The 21,187-nt window shown below is 45.1% G+C and overlaps 1 protein-coding gene and 1 long non-coding RNA gene across 2 annotated transcripts in view; one reads left to right on the forward strand and one right to left on the reverse strand.

Annotated features, from left to right (window-relative positions):
* JAKMIP1 (janus kinase and microtubule interacting protein 1) overlaps nt 1-391 on the reverse strand; it is a 173,651-nt gene extending 173,260 nt beyond the window's left edge. Inside the window, exon 1 of the mRNA XM_008017951.3 lies at nt 73-391. The gene's annotated coding sequence lies outside the window, so the exon portion shown is untranslated. The remainder of the gene's footprint in view (nt 1-72) is intronic.
* A 157-nt stretch (nt 392-548) lies between these two features.
* LOC119627735 (uncharacterized) overlaps nt 549-21,187 on the forward strand; it is a 37,237-nt gene continuing 16,598 nt past the window's right edge. Inside the window, exon 1 of the long non-coding RNA XR_005243978.2 lies at nt 549-755. This is a non-coding gene — a long non-coding RNA (uncharacterized lncRNA). The remainder of the gene's footprint in view (nt 756-21,187) is intronic.

Below are 21,187 nucleotides of genomic sequence, written 5' to 3' on the forward strand. Positions count from 1 at the left end.
CCTCGGTCGCCGGGTCCACGGGTTCTCTCTGGCCTGCGCGCGCCTCCCGCCCCCCGGCGCACCTGTACCCACCTGCTCGGCGCTCAGGCCCGAGCCGGGCAGCAGCAGCGGGCGTAGCGAGCGCAGCCCCGCGCCGCATCCTCCGGCCGCCCCCTCCCCGCTGCGAGCTTACGCCGGTGTCGCCGCCGCCACCGCCTTAAAAAGGACAAAACGGAACAGAAAATGAATGCATGCACAAAAAATCGTAAAAAGCAATTGAGGAGGATGGCAGTCGCGCGCGCGGCTCGGCGGGGCGGGAGTCGAGAGGCCGCGGCACTGGTGGCCGCGATAGGGGCAGGCGGCCGGCGCGTGCCGCACGCGGGTGGCTGCAGCTCCCTGGGTCGCCGGCGCCCGGCTCCGGCACGGCCCCGCCCCTCCCTGGGGAACCCGTCCGATTGGTCTGTCTTCCTGCCAGTCAGGCAGGAGGGCGAGGCGCCCGCCTCTCCCCGCCCCCGCCCCCGCCCCAGGCAGACTCTGGGAGAGCTTCTGCAGCCGCGAGAGGGGGCGCGGAGCTGCCGGAGCGTGCGCACTAGGCCAGCGGCCGGCCGGGGCAGGGCTGGGGTCCCGGCGCTGAGCGCCCTCAGCCGCGCGGGGCACCCTGGCGCCTCGCTGAGTCGGAGCAACCCCCGGAAGGACTTTTCAGGCTCTGGTCAAGGCTCGGGCCTCGGGAAGCTATCCCTACCCTCGGGGGCTCGAGCCTGGCGTGGAGCTTGCAGGTAAAGCCGGGCTGGGGTCGTCCTGGCCGTCAGTGGTCAGGAAGACGCAGCGACCCCGGAGATCCATGTCCCCCTCTGTACGGATGAGAGGTCTGAAGGTCAGAGGTTAAAGAGCACGCTAAAGTCGGCAGAGCCAGCAAGGGGCAGAACTGGACATATGCCAGCCTAGGGAGCTTCCCCCACCAGCCCAGGCTGCCCCCAGCAAAGCCACATCACCATGTCATAGCCAAATGAACAATGTGCTGTCGAGCTGCGACTTGGGAGGGGCAGGACTCAGCTGGGCAAACACTCATTCATTCAGTGTCATTAGACAAATATTTATTGAGCACCTACTGTGTGCCAGGCAAGAAGATGTGGGGACACCACAGTGAACAGCAAAGAGGAAGAGGCGCCCACCAGAGCTTACTTTCTAGCAAGGAGAAGGGAGGGAAGAGCACCCAGCAAAGGCAGCAGCATGGGGGAAACACCCTGACTGCAGGGAACGGGACATGTTTGAGAATCTGATAAAAGTGTTTGGGCCACAGAATGGTGAGAGGGAGAGTGTGGAAGATGGGGCATGGGGGAACAGAGGGGCAGCGCTTGCAAGGTCTTGCAGGCTGGGGAGAGTCTGGAGACTGTCTCGCCTGGAAGGTGGTCCCATGGACTATGGTCAGATTGATATTTTTTAAACAGCACCAGTCAGGATAAGCTATGTTAGCCACAGTAACAACCAAACCCAAATCTCCCTGGTGTGCCTTGCTACATGGTACATCCTTCCTCCGTCAGTGGGGCTCTGTTCATCGGAGCAGTGGGGAGCCCAAGGTGGGCTCCCAGCCGAGCACCCACATGGTGCAGCAGCGTGAATGAAAGGTGACAATTATGCTGGCTTTGAAAGCTTCCGTCCCAAGGGACGCTCATCTCTTCTGCTCACGTTTCATTGGCCAGAGCAGGTCACATGACCATGCGTAACCTCAGAAGAGGAGGAAGTGCAGACCTCTAAGGTTCAGGGAGTGGAGAGGAACTAGGGTATTTGTGAGCAGATGTGAGACTATCTTTAGCAGATGCCCTGGCTGCCCTTGGGGCATGGGCTGAAGTAGTCAAGAGTGGGGACAAGGAGGCAGTGTGGGGCCTCCCCCACGCTAATACAGTGAAGTATCAGCGCATCAGAGCAGTCTGCGTGCAGAACTGGCAGGACTTGCTCATGGCTTGGACGTGGGCAGGAGGGAGGGAAGGACAATCAGGGACAATGCCCAGGTATTATGGGATGAACTGTGTTCCTGCTAACCACCCCCCCCCCCCAAAAAAAAAGCTCATATATTGAAGTGCTTACTCCCAGGACCTCAGAATATGACCTTACTTGGAAATAGGGTCGTTGTAGGTGTAATTAGCTACGATGAGGTCACACTGGAGTAGGCTGGATCCCTAATCCAGTCTGCCTTCTATCCTTATAAAAGGGGGAAATTGGATACAGAGACACAAGCAAGGGGAGCATGCCGTGTGAACATGAAGGTAGAGATCAGGCCGAGGCATCAGCTAGCCAAGGAAATGCCAAAGATGGGAGCAAACCCCCGGAAGCCACGAGAAGGGCCTGGGACAGATCCTTCCCCAGGGCTTCATAGGGAGTGTGGACCAGCTGACACCTGATCACAGACTTCTAGCTTACAGAAGTGAGACAGTGCATTTCTGTTGTTTAAAAAGCCCAGCTGGTGGTACTTTGATACCTGTGTATAGGTTAAGGGTTATGTCTGGCTGTGAGTAATCGGGATCACAGCTAGACAGTGGCTTAAACAGATTTTTATTCTCTCCTAACAAGAAACCCAAAGGCAAGCTGTTCCTCACTTTATCCTCTGTCACTCCTTCACCCTCAGGATGTAATTTTCTTTTTCAAAGTGTCTTCTACACGGCAAGTTGGCTGCCTCTTCCCAGACATCTCATCACTATTCCAGTCAAGAAGGGGAAGAACAAAAGGCATACCCACACTAGGTCAGCTCCACTTCACTGCTTTCCTGAAAACTCTCCCCAGAGAGCTCTGTTTTATCTCATTGGCTGGGACAGTGTCCCATGGCCAGTCCTGGCTTCAGAGAAGGCTGGGATTATTATTATATATTTTTAAGATGGTCTCTTGCTCTGTTGCCCAGGCTGGAGTGCAATGGTGTGATCTCGGCTCATTGCAACCTCCACCACCCGGGTTCAAGCGATTCTCCTGCCTCAGCCTCTCAAGTAGCTGGGATTACAGGCCCACACCACCTAACCCAGCTAATTTTTGTATTTTTGGTAGAGACGGAGTTTTGCCATGTTGGCCAAGTTGGTCTCGAACTCCAGACCTCAGGTGATGCACCCACCTTGGCCTCTCAAAATGCTGGGATTACAGGCGTGAGCCACCACGCCCGGCCAAGGATTTTTTTTTTTTTTTAATTGAAGGTACATTGCTGCCTGAAACAAAGTCAGGGTTCCATTAGTGAGGAAAAGAAGAAGAATGACTTTTGAACAGGCAACTAGTAGTTAGTGGATCCAGGTTTTGTAAAACCTGGGGCCTCTACAGTCCCTCTTAGGAAGAATAATTTAAAAACCCCAGTACATGACTTGGTCAAAAATGAAAACTTACTTAGAATAATAACAAAACAAGACAAATTTTAAAATATTTTAAGTTGACAAATATCAAAAACATTGCAAAAACATTAGAAAACTAATATAAAATTTTATTAATTGGATACCTGACATCCACCTTTATAATACCTTTTTTTTAACATTTTTTTGGCTTCTTCGTCATTTTTGATTACCTCTTTGGAAGCCAATGATTTTATAATATTTTTCCTGTGGAGAAAACAGAAAGATAATTCAGAGTACGCCTATAATGATGGGAACAATTTTAATGTTGATTGGAAAACTTTGTTAGCCTCATAACTCATTATTGGTAATGTCATGTAGTTTTTTGAGATTGTTTTCAAATTTGGAGAAAGGTCTATCATTCTTTCATAAATGAATGCTAAGACTTGGAAGAATTCTATTTCTTCCAGGTTTCTTATTGGGATTTTATTAATTTTCATGATGAAAAGCAACTGAAAAATTGCAAACCAGAACATGACTCGACCAACACCTCCTAAACCTCAGTGCTGGTGCCCATCCCTGGAGAGGCATAGGAGAAATGCATATGCCCAGGCTCCTCCACATCCCACTGCATTGAAGCCTCAAAGTGGCAAGGTCCAGGAATCCCAGGAATGCCCCATGTGACTCCTGCTGAGCAGTCCTGGGCTATCTGACCCCTCCAGTTGCCTTGTGACTCTGAGGGTCTGCAAATCCAGACCTCTCCTGTTGGAAGAATTACATTTTCAACCCTCATGTGTCTTTCTCTGCCCATAGACTCCTGGTACCAGGCACCATAGCACACATTGCCAGTGCCGTGGCGAGGAGGGCAGTCCTGGGAGCCATTAGCCTGTTCAGGGAGCAATGGCTCAACCCACACAGACTGACTCAGACCTACATAAACACACCCCACTAAACCCAAACCAAGGCATCCCCAACTCAACCCCCCTTCAGTTACATCCCCAAAATGCCCTTGGCCTCCCCATCAGCTCCCAAATGAGAGGAAGCGTGATGAGGGTGGCAGAGGGAAAGAGAGGGCGTCGTGGGTTGGACTGTGTCCCCCAGAACCTGAGTGCTGAGGCCCTAACCCCCAGGAGCTCAGAATGTGACTGTATTTGCAGATAGGACCTTTGAAGAGGTCACTGAGCTTAAATGAGGTCCTGAGGGTGGGACCTAATGCAATATGCCTGGTGGCCTTAGAAGAAGAGATTGAGACACAGAAGGAAGCCCCTGTAGAGACGCAGCGAGAAGACGGCCATCTGCCAGCCAACGAGAGGGGACTTGGAGGAAACCAACACCTTAATCTCAGCCTTGAAGCCTCCTGAACTGTGAAAAATAAGTTTCTGTTGTTATAGCTCCTCTGTCTGTGGAACCCTGTCTTGGCAACTCTGGCAGCCAGCTTAGCCAGTTACAGCTAAAATATCTCGCTTTTGGAAAACATTTCCAAACACATGACCACATGAACCTAGAGCTCAGGCCCTCCCAGGCCTTGGAAGGGTCTGTACGTAGTTTCACAGGGAATCCACCCCCACTGCCACCACGTGGTCACTACATAACCCTCAGGACGACCTACGAGGCAGGGGGGCAGATACCACCAAGATCTCCCTATTAGGGATGAGAGCTGGGGCCCGGGGGCTCACTCACAGCAAGCAGCGTGGAAGCCACCAGTCTTCCAAAGCCAAAGTTGCTCTCCCCGCCCCATGCACCCTGAGCCCACACCTGGAAGTGGTAGGGAGGCAGGTTTCAGCTCCCTATAAAGACAAACATTCTCATCAGAAGGACTCCTCTCTGGGAAGCTGTGAGCACCCAACACCTGTGAGGGGATGGCCACTTGCAAGGATGCTGGAAAGAAACTTCAGTTCCTGCTGCTCTTGCAGAGTAGAGCGTGGTCACCACCACCACTGCGGGGCTGGGCTGCCAGGATTAAATTCCAGCTTTGCGAGGTACCCATGGTGACCTTAGGCAAGTAAGTGAAACTTTAGTTTCCTTATCTGTAAGATTAATCTTCTAATCATAATAACTGCATAGGTTTGGGTGGGGATTAAGTGAGTGAATATATATGACTCTGGGTTCGTTTCCTGGGCTGCCCTAATACAGTATCACAGACTGGGAGGCCTGAAACAACAGACGTTTATTTTCTCACAGTTATGCCTAGCCAGACTCCACAGTCAGGGTGTTGGCAAGGCTGTGCTTCCCCTAGAGGCTCTAGGAGAGGATCCTTCTTGGCCTCTTCCAGCTCCTGGTGACTCCGGGAGTTCCTTGGCTTGTGGCCGCACCACTCCAGTCTCTGCCTCCATATTCACACGGCTTCCTCCTCTTTGTCTGAGTGTCTTTTATAAGGACACTTGTTATTGGATGGAGGACTCACCCAGATAGCCCAGGAGGATCTCTTCTCAAGCTCCCTAACTTAATCATACCCGCAAAGACTGTTTTTCCAAATGAGTTCCCATATCACAGTTTCCAGGATGTGCACATACCTTTAGTTATTATGAATTATACAATTATTTATCTACGAGAGTTTCCAGGATGTGCACATACCTTTAGTTATTATGAATTATACAATTATTTATCTACGAGTGTGATAATTCTAAAGGAGGAAGAGAAGGTGGTAGGAGACCATGTAACATGGAGTTTGGCTTGGTCTGAGGGTGGAGAGTCTTCCTTGAGGTTAGCTTGAGTATTAGCTAGCTAGAAGCAGAGGAAGAGAAACAATGTCCCAGGCCCGGTGAACAGGAGCATGAAGGCCCGGAGTTTGGATTTGACCTGGTTCTTGGGGCAGGATGTGAGTGGCAGGATTAAAGGAGGCCTGTGAGCATGTGTGGAAGAGCAGTCTGACCTCACCAGCCCCGTGGAAGATCCCACCAACACTGGTGCCACGTCTACTGTGCTGGGGGCACCAGGAATACAGCAGGGGAACAGCTGTTTCTGCCCCAAGGGCTCATGGGCCGGTGGGGAGAGACAGAAGAGTACATGGATCATTATGATGGGGTAGCCCTGGCTATAAAAGTGCAGAGGAAGGGGCCAGGTGCAGTATCTCATGTCTATAATCCTAGTGCTTTGGGAGGCTGAGGCAGAAGGATCCCTTGAAACCAGGAGTTCCAGCAAACCTGAGCAGCATAGGGAGACCTTGTCTCTACAAAAAAATTAGTTAGCCAGATGTGGTGGTAAGTGCCTGTACTCTTAGCTATTCGGAAGGATTGTGGTGGGAAATTCACTTGAGGCCAGGCCAGCAGTTCAACACTGCAGTGAGTAATGTATGTGACCGTACTCCAAAATGGGCAACAGAGTGAGACCGTGGCAAAAAAAAAAAAATTGCAGAGTGAGGGCTGCCTAGGGAGTCCAGGGAGGCTTCCTAGAGGAGAAAATCCTTGAGGTTGGACAAGAAGAGCAGAAGCCACGCAGAGGGACCAGCATGTGCACAGGCTGGAAGCATAAGCACCACGCCATGAATTTCCCACCTGCCATCCCCGAGAGGACAGGACAAGGTTGGAGGGTCTGACAAGGTCAGATCCTGGGGAGCCCTGAAGGCCACACTGGAACATCTGCTGATTTGTGAATTCTGAACAGGGCACCGCACCACTGAAGCTGGTGCAGCCTTTGCAAGGAGGCTGATGGGAAGGTGGGCACTAGAGGCTTTTGAACTGATCCAGAAGAGGGAGGTCAAGGGCCAGAGCCCCCACGCCTGCCAGGCAGTCTGGGACTGGAATCCTGCTTCCACCACTCACTCCCTGCATCACCTGGAGCCCCCGCTCCCTCATCTGAGTGCTGAGAAGAACAGAACCTACTTCATAGGCTAGTTAGGCTGTTTCAGGAGATGACACTCATGGCTCACCCAAAACAGAGTTTGGCACATTGAATGTGCCCAGTTGGTGAACACTGCCAGCATTCATGGCAGAAAAGCTTCCTTCCTTCCATCCCTGCGCTAGTTCCATGTTCCAGAGGAGACAGAGAGCGTAGGTAACTTGACCATGTTCACTCAGACAAAAACGATCAGGAAACCACACCAAGTTCATATTCTCCATCAGTTCACTTTCAAATCCAAAAAGACAGGGATGAGAAGTATGCCGAGTGAAAAACACAGTGTGATTCCATTTATATAACTTTATCAAAATGGCAAAATTATAGAGATAGAAAACAGATCTGTGGTTGGCAGGACTTGGGGAAGGGAAGAGAGAAATGACTGTGGCTATAAAAGGGTAGCTGGGGCTTCTTTGTTTAGAGCTGTTCTGTATCCTGACTGCGGTGCTGGGCACACAAACCTACGCATGATAAGAGACATAGCACTAAACATGCACACACAAGTTCATGTTAAACCAGAGATGTCTGAATAAAGGGGGATGGATATGGGATCTCTCTATATTGTTTCTTACAACTGCATGTGAATCTTTATCTCAAAAACTTTTAAAGGCAATGGTGAATACTGTCCATCTTTTGGTGAATATGAAGGTAGCTGATCTAGGCTTTTGTACAGCATAGGGCTCCTCCCTGGGGCAGGGAGATGGGACCGGGGCCTGTGGCATTTTCCTCCAGGAACAGGGTGGGTCTGGCCGAGGTGACTCTCACCTGTAATCCCAACATTTTGGGAGGCCGAGGCAGGTGGATCACCTGAGGTCAGGAGTTTGCGACCAGCCTGGCCAACATCGTGAAACCCCATCTCTACTAAAACAAAACAAAACAAAAAGTAGCTGGGCATGGTGCCACATGCCTATAGTCCCAGCTACTCGGGAAGCTGAGGCAGGAGAATTGCTTGAACCCAGGAGGTGGAGGTTGCAGTGAGCCAAGATCATGCCATTGCACTCCAGCCTGAGTGACAGAGCAAGACTGTCTCAAAAAAAAAAAATAAATAAATTCAGGGTGGATCAGTCAGGAGGACGGTGAGCCAGGCTGAGTCTCCAGGTTCTCCATCATGGACCAGCATAGGGAGAGTCTGCCAGCGACAGGGTCCCTATGCCTGGGCATTCTTCTGTCTTTTCTGCCTTTCAATGAAAACAGCTTTCTGTGGGCTCTTTCTGTTTCCATGAATAATACATGCTCATTGGAAAGAATTCAAACAGTACAGGCAGATATAAAAAAGAAACCAAAGGTCACCTTGAATCTTGCTACCCAAGGGTAATCCCGCAAACACTCAGGTGACCCTGCCTTCGTGCTTCTGCTCATGAGCAGATACATGTGTGTAACTTTCCAGGAATGCGCTAATTTTATGCATGATGTTTTTATTATGGATAATTCCTCCTCCCCCTCCCATATCACATCCCCCACCAAATAGCTCATGTTAACAACCTAGCTTGTTTTATTTCATATTTGTAATATTTTTCCCCATAAGAATAAATAACTACATTCATATATGCATACATACATATGGGGGGTTGGGGGGTCATTGTTTTACAAAGTGAATTCGTGATAATCACATTTTCTGCTTCTCACTTTTCACGCTCATCAACACCTCATGCAAATTCCTGCTAGCATCTGGGGAAATCTCTAGACTGGCAGGCTGAGGCCATCCCACAGTTCACAGAGCTTTTCCCTATGGGTTGATGTCCTTTTGTCATTACCAGCCGACAGCCATGGGTGCTAAATATTCTTCCACAAACCCCTCAGATAGCAGGACTACTTTTATTTCTATGGGATGGATTCCCAGGAGTGGAATGGCTGGTTGGAAGGTCTAAACTTTTTTTTTTTTTTTTGAGACAGTCTTGCTCTGTCACCCAGGCTGGAGTGCAATCGCAGCTCACTGCAACCTCTGCCTCGCAGGTTCAGGCAATTCTCATGCCTTGGCCTCTTATGTACCTGGGATTACAAGCATACACCACCACCCCCAGCTAACTTTTGTATTTTTAGTAGAGACGGGGTTTCACCATGTTAGCCAGGCTGATCTTGAACTCTTGACCTCAAGAGACCCACCTGCCTCGGCCTCCCAAAGCGCTGGGATTACAGATGTGAGCCACCGTGCCTGGCCAAGAAGGTCTAAACTTTTTAATTTACATTTTAAAATTAGCAAATAATAATTGTCCATATTCATGGGGTACATAGTGATTTTGTGATACATATAATGTGCAGTGATCAGATCAGGCCAAGTAGCATAGCCATCATCTCAGATGTTTATCATTTCTTTGTGTTGGGACCATTCAAAATACTCCTTTTTAAAAACAAAATAGGGGCCAGGCGCGGTGGCTCATGCCTGTAATCCCAGGACTTTGGGAGGCCGAGGCGGGTGGATCACCTGAGGTCAGAAGTTCGAGACCAGCCTAGCCAAACCCTGTAACTACTAAAAATACAACAACAAAAAAATATTTGCTGGGCGTGGAGGCGGGCACCTGTAATCCCAGCTACTTAGGAGGCTGAGGCAGGAGAATGTCTTGAACCTGGGAGGAGGAGGTTGCAGTGAGCTGAGGTCATGCCATTGCACTCCAGTCTGGGCAACAAGAGTGAAACTTTGTCTCCAAAAAAAAAAAAAAAAAAATGTAGATTACCTTCCCAAGACTCTAACACACACCCTTCTGCTTCGATGTCTTTCCTGCATTGCCAGCCTCAGCCCACGCTGCAGCATGTGTAAATGCTGTCACTCTGATGGGTGCAAAGTGATATGTCCTTGCTATTTTAATGTGCAGTTCTCTGTCCATTGGTGGATTTGAGCACCTGGTTTTATATACATATATATATATACACACACACTATATATACACATATATACACATATATATACACACACATATATATATGATTTGCTTTTAGGTTTGATTTGCCCTTTTGAAAATTGTCTGTTCTCTATCCTTTGCCCATTTTTAGTTGGGACGTTTTGCCTTGTCCACTTCTACAGCTCTCAGCATAACAATTACCACTTTGCCTATCACCAGCGTTCAAGTACTTTTTCCAGATCCAGCGTTCATCTCTTGACTTCATGGCATCTTTTACCACACAACAATAAACTTTTTATATAGTTAAATATGCGTCTCGCTTTTTAAAAATAGCTTCTGAGTTTTATTCTTGGTAGAAAGTCTCCAGGACACATAGACTCATTATGCAGCCTCCAAGATTTTCTTGAGAGTGTGAGAAAACTTAGTTCCACTGGACAGTTACACAGTGCTTATTTGCAGTACAAGAAAATTTGAAAGTGGTTTGGCTGGCAAATGTGACCTTATAAAATACCTTTAAGTAAGGAAGTTTTCTATTATTTTAAAAATGTTTTGAGTATGAAATGTTGTAAGAATGCCAAATATCATATATACAACACATATATGTTCTCTAAAGCACAATAAGAGGATTTCATTTGCATCTGTATACTGCCTGTAAGGAAAGGCAAGTGTATACACACCCACACACACACACACACACACACACGCAAAAGGCAGTGGAATTATACCATGTGCAAGTGGTCCTGGAATAACCCAAGAAAACTTTGAATGATCACAGTCACGTCTATATTCACCGCCCCTCCAGACAGTGAGAAGTTCTGATTATCCCTTTTGAGAACAGGGGCTGGTCAGAGAACAGGATCCAATCACTAATTGTTGCATCGTGATATCTGTGCTATCTGGGACATGACTTCAAGGTTTTACTATATTCAAGGAAGAGAAAATAATAAACAAGCATAGATGGACTCACCATTCAACATAACACATAGAATATTAGCCATATCCCACATACCTCTCCCTATTTGGCAACCATTATCTTCAAGCACGTGTTTATCTTTTCCCAATTTCATATACATGGTATCATACGTCTTCTTCAACATTGTATTTTTTAATTAATATCAAGTTTTAAGATCAATTTTGATATCTGCAACTGAACTGGGAATGGACATTAGTTTTATTCCTTTTACACAGTGCCACTATGGGCACCTGCATTCTTATCTTCTGATGCACATGCATAAGATATTTCTAGAGGAGAGATATTCAACTGCAAAACTATCGACCTTTGGGTGGGATAATTCTTTATAAAGGGGGGCATTGTACAATACATAGCAGTATCCCTGGTCTCTACTTAAGAGACACCAATCACATCCTTCCCTCAAAATGCGACAACAAAAATGTATCTCCAGACAGTGCCTTCTGGAAGGCAAAGTCACCCCTGATTGAGAAACATTATTCTGGAGTATATGTTATAAAGATGGAATTGCTAAGTCACGGTCATGAATATCTTCAACTTTACAAGATACTACGTTTTCTAAAATGTTTATGCCAATTTATTATCCAACTACTAAGGACTAGAGTTTTTGTGTCCCCCTAAACTTCATATGTGGAATCTCTAATCCTAACTCTGATGGTATCTGGAGGTGGAGTCTTTGGGAGATAATTAGGTCATGAGGATGGAGTCCTCACAAATGGGATTAGTGCCCTTATAAGCAGAGACGGGGAGAGATGATCCCTCTCTTCATCATGTGAGGATACAGCCAGAAGGTGACCATCTACAAGCCAAAATGGGGGCCCTCACCAGAACCTGACCATGCTAACACTCTGATCTTGAACTTCACCATCCAGAACTGTGAGAAGTGAATTTTTGTTGTTCAATCCACCCAATCAGAGGCATCAGCCAACAGTCTATAAGAAACCAGTTATTCCACATATTTGCCAGTGTATAGTATTGGCTGAATGTTAAATTTTTGCCAACCAAAGTAAGGTAAGTACAGTACGGTAGGTACATGTTTTGTATATAATCTTTTTTTTTTTTTTTAACAGAGTTTCGCTCTTGTTGCCCAGGCTGGAGTGCAATGACATGATCTCAGCTCACTGCAACCTCCACCTCCTGGGTTCAAGCAATTCTTCTGCCTCAGCCTCCTGCGTAGCTGGGATTACAGGCACCCACCACCATGCCCGGATAATTTTTGTATTTTTAGTAGAGACAGCGTTTCACCATGTTGGCCAGGCTGGTCTCGAACTCCTGACCTCATGTGATCCACCCGCCTCAGCCTCCCAAAGTGCTGAGATTACAGGCATGAGCCACCGCACCTGGCCCCTTGAACATATATTCTTTTGTTTAGGGCTTGTCATTTGGGTGTATAGAAACGTTCACTTTAATTTAGTAGGGTCAGGCACAGTGGCTCACACCTGTAAGCCCAGCACTTTACAAGGCTGAGTTTGAGACCAGCCTGGGAAACATAATGAGACCCCATTTCTACAAAAAATAAAAAAGCTAGCCAGGTATGGTGGTGCATGCGTGTAGTCCCAGCTAGCTGGGAGGCTGAGGCTGGAGGATCACTTGTGCCCAGGAGTTCAAGGCTGCAATGAGTTATGATCACCCCACTGCACTCTAGGCCTTGGCAACAGAGTGAGACCTTGTCTCTAAAATAATAATGATAATAATATAGTCAATATTTTCCTTTGTGATGTGTGCTTTTTCTGTTCAGTTAAAGCAATGCTTCCCTTTCTTGAGGCAATACAAATATTCTCCCATATTCCCTTTTAAATGTTCTCAAGTTTTACTGTTTTGTTTTGAGAATAAATGCTTCTGGAATTGCATTTTATGTACAATGGGGCCTAGAGAGTCTATTTTTTTTTTCTCTCATGGGAATAACCAGTTGTCTAACCAGTTGTCCTGGCATTACTTATTTAGAACTCCATCCTTTCTCAATTCAACCTGTGACATATATCAAGCTTCCATGAATGCATGGTCTGCTTATTTTATTCCATTTGTCTATTTCCATGCTAATATCACACTGCCATAATTACTTTAGCTTTATAGCAAGCCTTGATATCTGTCACAGTAAGTTCCCCCAACTTGTTCGTCTTCTTCAGAGCAATTAAGCTATTCTTAGTTCTTTTCTCTTTTATATAAAATTTGGAACTAGCTCGGCAACTTTTGCAAAGAACCCTGTTGGGATTTTGATTAGAATTGCATTGAACCCATCACGCAATTTGGAGAGGCATGACATCTTTTAAGACAGAGTTCTCCCAGTTATGAATCCTCCTATTTATGTAGGTCTTCTTAAACATCTTTCTATATGGAAGTATAATTTTCTGTGCAAAGGTCTTGCATATATGTCAATAGATTTATTTTCAGTAAATTTTATTTCACTATTGTAAATGTATCATTCTTAAAATTATGCATTCTTTATATGAGAGGCAGAGGATTCTGCATGTGCTCATTAAATCAAGAACATTAATTGTGTTGTTCAAATCTTCTCTATTCTTACCAATGTTTCTTTTTTACTTTTGGCCTGAAAGAGTATGTTAAAATGTCACACCTATTAGGATGCCTGCTATGATTTCAATGTCGTGTCCTCCCAAAATTTATATGTTGAAACAGAATGCGCAATGTGATAGTATTAAGAGGTGGGCCCTGTGGGGGGTGATTAAGTACTGAGGTGGAACCTTCTTGAATGGGATTAATAAGAGGCCCAAAAGAGTCTGTTTGCTCATTTGGCCATGTAAAGACAATGCCAGAAGGCACCATCTATGAAGCAAAGAACAAACCCTCACCAGACTCAGAATTTGCTGGTGAGTTAATCTTGTACTTTACAGCCTCCAGAACTGTGAGCAATAAATTTCTATGGCTTATAAATTACCCAGTCTATAGCGTTTTTGTTATAGCAGCCCAAACAGACTGATGCTATGGCTATTATTGTTTAAAAAACAAAAACAAAAAATAGGAAGTGTTGGTGAGCATATGGAGGAATTAGAATCCTCATATGCTGTTGATTGGGATCTAAAATGGTTAAGTCACTGTGGAAAGCAATATGGCTATTTCTCAAAAAAAAAAAAAAAAAAAGCATAAAATTAAGATACAATTCTGCAGTTCCACTTCTGGGTATACCCAAAAGAAGTGAAAGCAGGCACTTGAACAAATATTTGCACACTCATGTTCATAGTAGCATTAGTCACAACAGCCAAAAGGTGGAGGCAACCCAGGTGTCCATCAACAGATGAATGAGTAATATGATGTGGCATGTACCTGCAACAGAATGTTATTCACCCTTAAAAAGGAAGACATTTTGACACATACTATAACATGGATTACATTATGCTAAGTGGCGTAAGCCAGTTACAAAGAACCAGTATTTTATGATTGCATTGATACAACGTTCCTAGAGTAGTCAGATTCACAGATACAATGTAAAATGCTGGTTGCCAAGGGGTAGAGAGAGGGGTAATGGGAGTCAGTGTTTAATGGGTCCAGAGTTTCTGTTTAGGATGACCTAAAAGTTACAGAGATAGGTAGTGGTGATGGCTGCACAACAATGTGAATGTACTTAATACCACTGAACTTACAATCACTTAAAAACAGTTAAAATGGCAGCTTTTATGTTACGTATATTTTACCACAATAAAAATAATCTAAGTGACATGTTAAAATGTTCCATCAAAGGAGTGAATTTGTTAATTTATCCTTTTAGTTCTCTCAATCTTTGTTTTATGTATTTTTGTTTTATATACAGTGTCATGCATGAAGTTCTAGAATTGGGATCTCTTCATGGTGAATTTATTATTTGGTAATAAACCTCTTTATCCTAATTATTACTTAATCTAATCTTAATCTAATGATTTTGTCCAATATTCAGAGCTGCTGCAGCTATCTTTCACTTCTCATGCCTTTTTCCATCCTTTGACTTTCAACCTTCCTGTGTCCTCCTCGTGCTTTGGGTACATCTCTTGAAAACAGCATACAGTTGGGTTTTGTATTTTTATCCAACCTGATAACCAGCCAGAGTATTCACCTAAACAGACTGTAATTACAGATATTTTTGGAGTTCTTTCTACCCATCTGATTTCGTATTTTTACTTGTCTTGCTTTTTCTTTACTTCCTTTTCTCCCTCTTTTCCCTCTTCTTTTGGATTGCTTGAGCTTTTTTTCTTATTTCTCTTTCCTCTACTGTCTTAAAGTTATACAGTTTACTTCCATATTTTCAGTGACTAACATAGACATTTTACCATTTTTTAATGGTAAAATAAATCAAATCCTAAAGGAATCAAAATCTCAATTGTCATCTCAAACAATAAATGCTTTAACCTCAATTTATTTTCTCACAGATCATGTGTAAAACACATTCTGTGACATGAATTACATTATGCTAAGTGAGATAAGCCAGTTACAAAGGACAAATATTTTACGATTCCATTGATATGAAGTTCCTAGAGTAGTCAAATTCGTAGGTACAACGTAGAATGGTGGTTGCCAAGGGGTGGAGGGAGAGGTAATTGGTATCTGTGTTTTTTGTCCAGTTTTTTAGTTCTAACATCTACATTTTTAACATACAAATTAGACCACTAATTTTATGTGCACAGTATGTATTATCATTCCTCTATGATTTCGCCTCTTTTCAATCATTCTTTTGATTTCTTCCTTGACCCATGTATTATTTTAAAGTGTTTTGCTTAATTTCCTAATATTTGAGGAATTTTGTAGACATCTCATTGTTACTAAACTCCAGTTTCAAACTACTATTGTCAAAGAATAATTTGAAAAAGTTCATATTTTCATGTTTCATTTGTCTAATAATCTTTATTGGAAGCTGGACATGGTGAACGTTATGCTATTAAGTATTGAGTTTTGTTTTCTTCCTTTAAAGAATGTTTGGCTTTGTTCTGTCCAACACTTAATTTACTTGCAGATCAGTTTGATGCCTTTGCAGTTTAGTTTTAATTTTTGTTAGGTTGAATCCTAGGAATGCTTTTACATGATCGCTCGGTCAGCCCTTTTCCTAAGTCATGACCATTCTGGGCTCTCTACTGAATGCCAAGGGAATTCAGCAAGGTCTTTCCACTGTGACTGATTAGAACTCAAATGTCAACCAGTCTTGTGAGAGATCCAGTAGTTATTCAATTTTCAGCTCCCTTGTAGCTTTTCTTTGCCTAAATGCAAAAAGTTTCATCTGATATATGTTTGGCTTAGTATTCATTCAGAGATTCAAGAGGACCCAAATGTAGAGTTATAGAGCTCTTTATGTGCATAGCTCTCTCTTGTCTGATACTCTGCCTCTCAAATCCCAGCTTCCTTGGCTTTCTCTGCCTTCTACCTGTCCTCAGCTCAGCAAAATCACCGTCCTCAGCTTGGGTTCCTCTTCTTGCATTACAGTTGAAAAAGTGCCAAGTCATCACAGAATTCACCTTATTTGCTTTTCTTCTCTCAGAGATTACTGTTGTGCTCTGTTTGTTGTCCAAGATCTGAAAACAAAATTTTTTCATATAGTTTGTCCAGTTTTCCTCATGAATAGGAACAGAAATCTCAACTCTTTATTTTCTCTCAGCATCTTAAATGTATTAGTTCTCTGTCTTTGGGTTTCTATTATTTCAGTTGACAACTCTGTGGCCAGTTTACCATATTTCATTCATAAATGTTGATAAGATACCACTGAATATGCAATCCATTATTATTTTATTAACAGTAAGAAATAAAAAACCTCCAGTTACAATTGTAAGACTCCATCAATGATAAGATTAGTCCCAATTTGAAACGTGTTAAATTGTGGAAAAATATATATCTTGGAATTGGTGACATATGGTCACTTTTATTTTTTGTGGAGTATCTTTTCTGTTTTTGTTGCTTCTTGATTTCTCTTGATGTCTTCTTTCATCTGAAATTATTATATGTAGATTATTTTTCTTTATGCTGCTTGATATACATTGTTTTTTCTAGATTTGAAATTTGTCATCTTTGAACAGTTGTGAAAAATTCTTAGGCACTGTCTCTTCAAATATTGCCTTTCCTCGGCTTTCTCTATTTTAATCTTCTGGAACTCCAATTAGACAAGTGTTAGACTTTCATATTCTATCGTGCATGTCTTCAAACCTCTCCTATTTATCTTTTTTTGTCACTTTGCATTGCATGCTCGGTAATATCTTCAGATCTGTCCTCTGGTTCATTCTGTCTTCAGGCAATCTGAGGTTTCAATTTCAATCATTAAATTTGTTTGTTTGTTTGTTTGTTTGTTTGTTTTAAAGACAGAGTCTCAATATGTTGCCTAGGCTGGTCTCAAACCCCCGCACTCAACAGATCCTCCTGCCTCAGCCTCTTGAGTAGCTGGGACAATAGGCATGTGCCACCATGCCTAGCACACTCACTGTATTTCTTACTACAAGATGTTTTAGTTGATTCTTTCTCAATTCTTCCTGGTCATTTTGTTTGACTTTTGTTCTTTCAACTTTTAAATTCCATTTTTAATTTCTTAACACATTTTATGTTTATACATGATTATTTTTGCTCTCTGAATTAGATGTCTACTATCAGAAATGCTTGAGGACCTAAACGTATTGTTTATTATTCAGCTGACTGTTGCTTACATTGAGTCATTTCTGCATGTGTTGGGTAATTTTTATTATGAGCTCAGGCAGGATATTTGGTGATGGGACTAGATTGAGGATGCTTTTCTCCAGACAGCACTGGCATTTGTTTCTTCTAGGCTCCAGGGGGCGCTACCAATCTGTAACTATAATATTTCAATTTCGTTGCCTGGGTGATGTTTCTTGACCTTAGGGGCAGTCTAAATTTGAACCTCAGACACACAACAGAGCAGTCCTCTGGCTACAGAAGTCAGGAAGGACTCTCTAGCATTGTGTATGTGTTTCTACCCAGAGGCAGCAGAGACGGCTTTGTTCATCTGTCCTCTATATCCGTATGAATCCCTCCAGCTTGAAGTTCTTGTTGCAGGTGCCTCTACCCGCTGGGCCCGGATTTCCATTTCCATAGCCACTCTGGTTTGGGCTGATTATTCCTCTCTTTTGTGAAGAGGCGTTGTCTTTGGGCACTTCTCTGGATTCTCCTGTGAGTTCAGCAGGGCATTTTGAGTTTGTTTTAAATAGTTTCCCATCTCCATATTTTAATCTGTGAAGATGTTTCAGTTGAACATATTCAGATGAGCATACCTTTGGGATCCCAAAGCCTTCTTGCAAATGTTTTATTGTTTACTTTATTACATTTAGGTATTTAATCCGTCTAAAATTTACTTTTGTATTTGTCATAAGGCCAGAATCCATTTTCCCCTTTCCAATGACTAGCCAGTTACCAGCAATATTGATTGTTAATTTATTCTTTTATACTGAATCGAACTATTACATTTGTCATAAGCTAGTCTAGCACATGTTCTAGATTTAATTCTAGTTCCATCTTCTGTTCGATTCATCTATTTGTCCATTCGTATATCAACACCAATTACTGATTAGATTCCAGTGGCTTTTTGTATCCTCTGATGTAGAAACACTCGGGTCTCACTTGAATGTTCTTACATTTTGTAATTTGTTAGCTATTCTCAAGGAATTATTTTCAGAGACTATTTTGTACTCATTTTGGTAAGGAGGCAGTCTCAGCATGTATTTGCTACACTTAATTGGATTAAATTGAGAAGCTTCATGGGGAGGTAGATGGAATTTCACTTGGGCAAGTCACTTACCCTCTTCCAGACTCAGTTTCCGCCACTGAGGAAGGATGGGTTAGTGCCCTAGACCTTTGGGCTCCTTGCCTGCTCTAGATTCCCAGCCCAGGTTTGCTTCTCCTTGAGCACTGGACAACATGCAGTGATAAGAATAGGGGTGTGTGTGTGTGTGTGTGTGTGTGTGTGTGTTTTAGAGACAACATCTTGCTCTGTTGACCAGGCTGGAGTGCAATGGTGCCGTCATAGTTCACTCTAACATCAAAACTCCCTGACTCAAGCGATCCTCCTGCCTAAGCCTCCCAAGTTGGTACTACAGGCATGCATCACCATGCTGAGCTAATTTTTTTTTAAAAGAGATGGAGTCTTGCTATGCTAGCCATGCTGTTCTCAAATCCCTGACCTCTAGTGATTCTTCCACCTTGGCTTCCCAAAGTGCTGGGATTACAGGTGTGAGTCACCGCACCCAGCTTGTTTATGTTCTTATTGGCCAGGTAATGCATGTCAGGCGTCCTGCTCAGTCAGTTATATACATTCACCCCTCAGCATCTCATTTAATCCTCAAACATCCCTGGGAAGCAAGTGCTATTCATACTATCTGCATTCCATACAGCAAGGAACTAAAGAATACAGAGCTGTAGTGACTTATTTGCTGAAGATATTGGTTGATTTAAAAAGAAAATGAGGGAATGGAGTGGCAAGCTTTGGGGGAGTATGCAAAGACCAAATTATGTTATTACATAATTAGTGCACATTGTTCTTGATACATGAAGAAGACCTCAGTAATAATAGCTTACTCGTTTGTTGAGTGCTTCCTGTGTACTTTAGGAATATTGAATCATTAATCCCACAACCTTCTTAGGTAATAGGCACTATTATTATCTCCAGTGAACGGACCACGAGATTGAGCCCCAGATATGTGAAGTCACCAGCCCACCGGCACCCAGCAGAGGTGGCTGATGAGCCCAGACCGCTGGGCTCCAGGGACTGTGCCGTCTCTAGGCAACCGCAAAAATTACCACCCACAGATATGGTGAACCCTGTGATTGTCACCAGCTCACCTTTCTCGGGCGGGAAGGGGATGTGCAAACATGGAAGCGTTGCCATTGGAAGGAGGTGTGGAGCTCGTGGCCATTTCTAATGTTTAAAACTATCATTTAAATTATACTTTGAATGTTTTTATGTAAAGGAGGTACACCAAAGGGTTAACAGGTGGTTGACTCTGAAAAGGACTCCCGGAGAGCAACTGCTCTGAATTTTCTAATTTCGCTACAGTGGTGATGTATCATGTATTCTTGTGTGATTCGAAAATATTAAAAGTCATATAAATAATGTAGAAGACGACCCTTCGCGGGCGAGGCTACCCTCTCGCCCGCTGAGGGCACTTACGTAACTGCAGGGCGGGCGCAGGCCTCCGCTGGGGGAGCGGCAGGCGGGGCGGGGCTGCCCAGAGCCTCTGCCCCGCCCACCCCTCTGCCCCGCCCACTGTCCCCGCCCAGCCCTGGGCTGCTCGGAAAGGCCGGAGGCCGGAGTACAGCAACGCGCGGAGCGGCCCGGCCCCTCTGGCGGTCCCGCCCACGCGACACTGGAACAGCTGCGGGCGCTGGACCGCTGCCCCGGCGGGCGAGCGACTTGCAGCGGTACCGCAGGAGGCTGCGGTTCGGTGGTTGGACTTGGGTCCCCCACCTCCTCTGTCGCGCGTGCCCTGTCCCCAGTGGGGGCGTCCCTGGATGGGGTCTGGGCGCCGGCGCAGCGCGGCTGAGAACACCCGAGCGGTTCCCCGGGGCTGGCACGTGGCTCAGGCCTGCCCCCCTGGCCCAGCCGCCTCCCTGCGCGTTCCCCGGTGCAGGTGCCTGGCCCGTGCCCCGCCATCCCCGCCCGGCGCCGCCGGTGCTGAAGGAGCCACGCCCCGGACTCCGGAGCCGTCCTCTGCAAGTCCAGGCCCGCGACACGCGGGTCAGGGCCGCTGCTCCGGGCGAACGGGACGCGCGGTCACAGGCATCTCCTGTCCTAAGGGCAGTTGCGTTGATGCGGCGCTCTCGGCCCAGGGTACTGTATCACCTGTCCCATGTAACTCACAGTAACTCCCATCTCCCAGTGGGAACCTGAAGGTATTCGGTGACTGGACCGGCCCCACGGGTAGCTAATGGTGTAAACAGGCTTGAAACCCTGGTCGGTGGGTGTCAGAGCTTCAGCACCAGCCGTGGATATGTTGAAGTTGACACTGGAAAGGTTCAGGTTTCTCTCCAGAACATTCTCTTACAAAAAACAAACAAAAATCTGTTTTCTGACTTTGTAGGATAATTAAGTGAAAATCCTGTAATTTGCTCCTGGTTAATGTATTTTTATCACCAAAGGGCAAGTGGCGTTGGGGCCCAAAGTTTAACTAGAAAACAGTTTTCTCTTTCTCTCATGGACCTTGAAGTGGGGATGATAGCCGCTCTTGGTTATCTGGCCTCCTGGGAGCCAGACACGTTAATAACCAGACAGTCTTCAGTGCCTCCCTCTTAGTAGCCCCATCTTACAGGTGGAGGAACTGAGGCACGGAAAAACGACATGGCTTGTGGGTGAC

The sequence above is a fragment of the Chlorocebus sabaeus genome, chromosome 27 (genome assembly GCF_047675955.1).
Source record: "Chlorocebus sabaeus isolate Y175 chromosome 27, mChlSab1.0.hap1, whole genome shotgun sequence".
Taxonomy (NCBI): domain Eukaryota; kingdom Metazoa; phylum Chordata; class Mammalia; order Primates; family Cercopithecidae; genus Chlorocebus; species Chlorocebus sabaeus.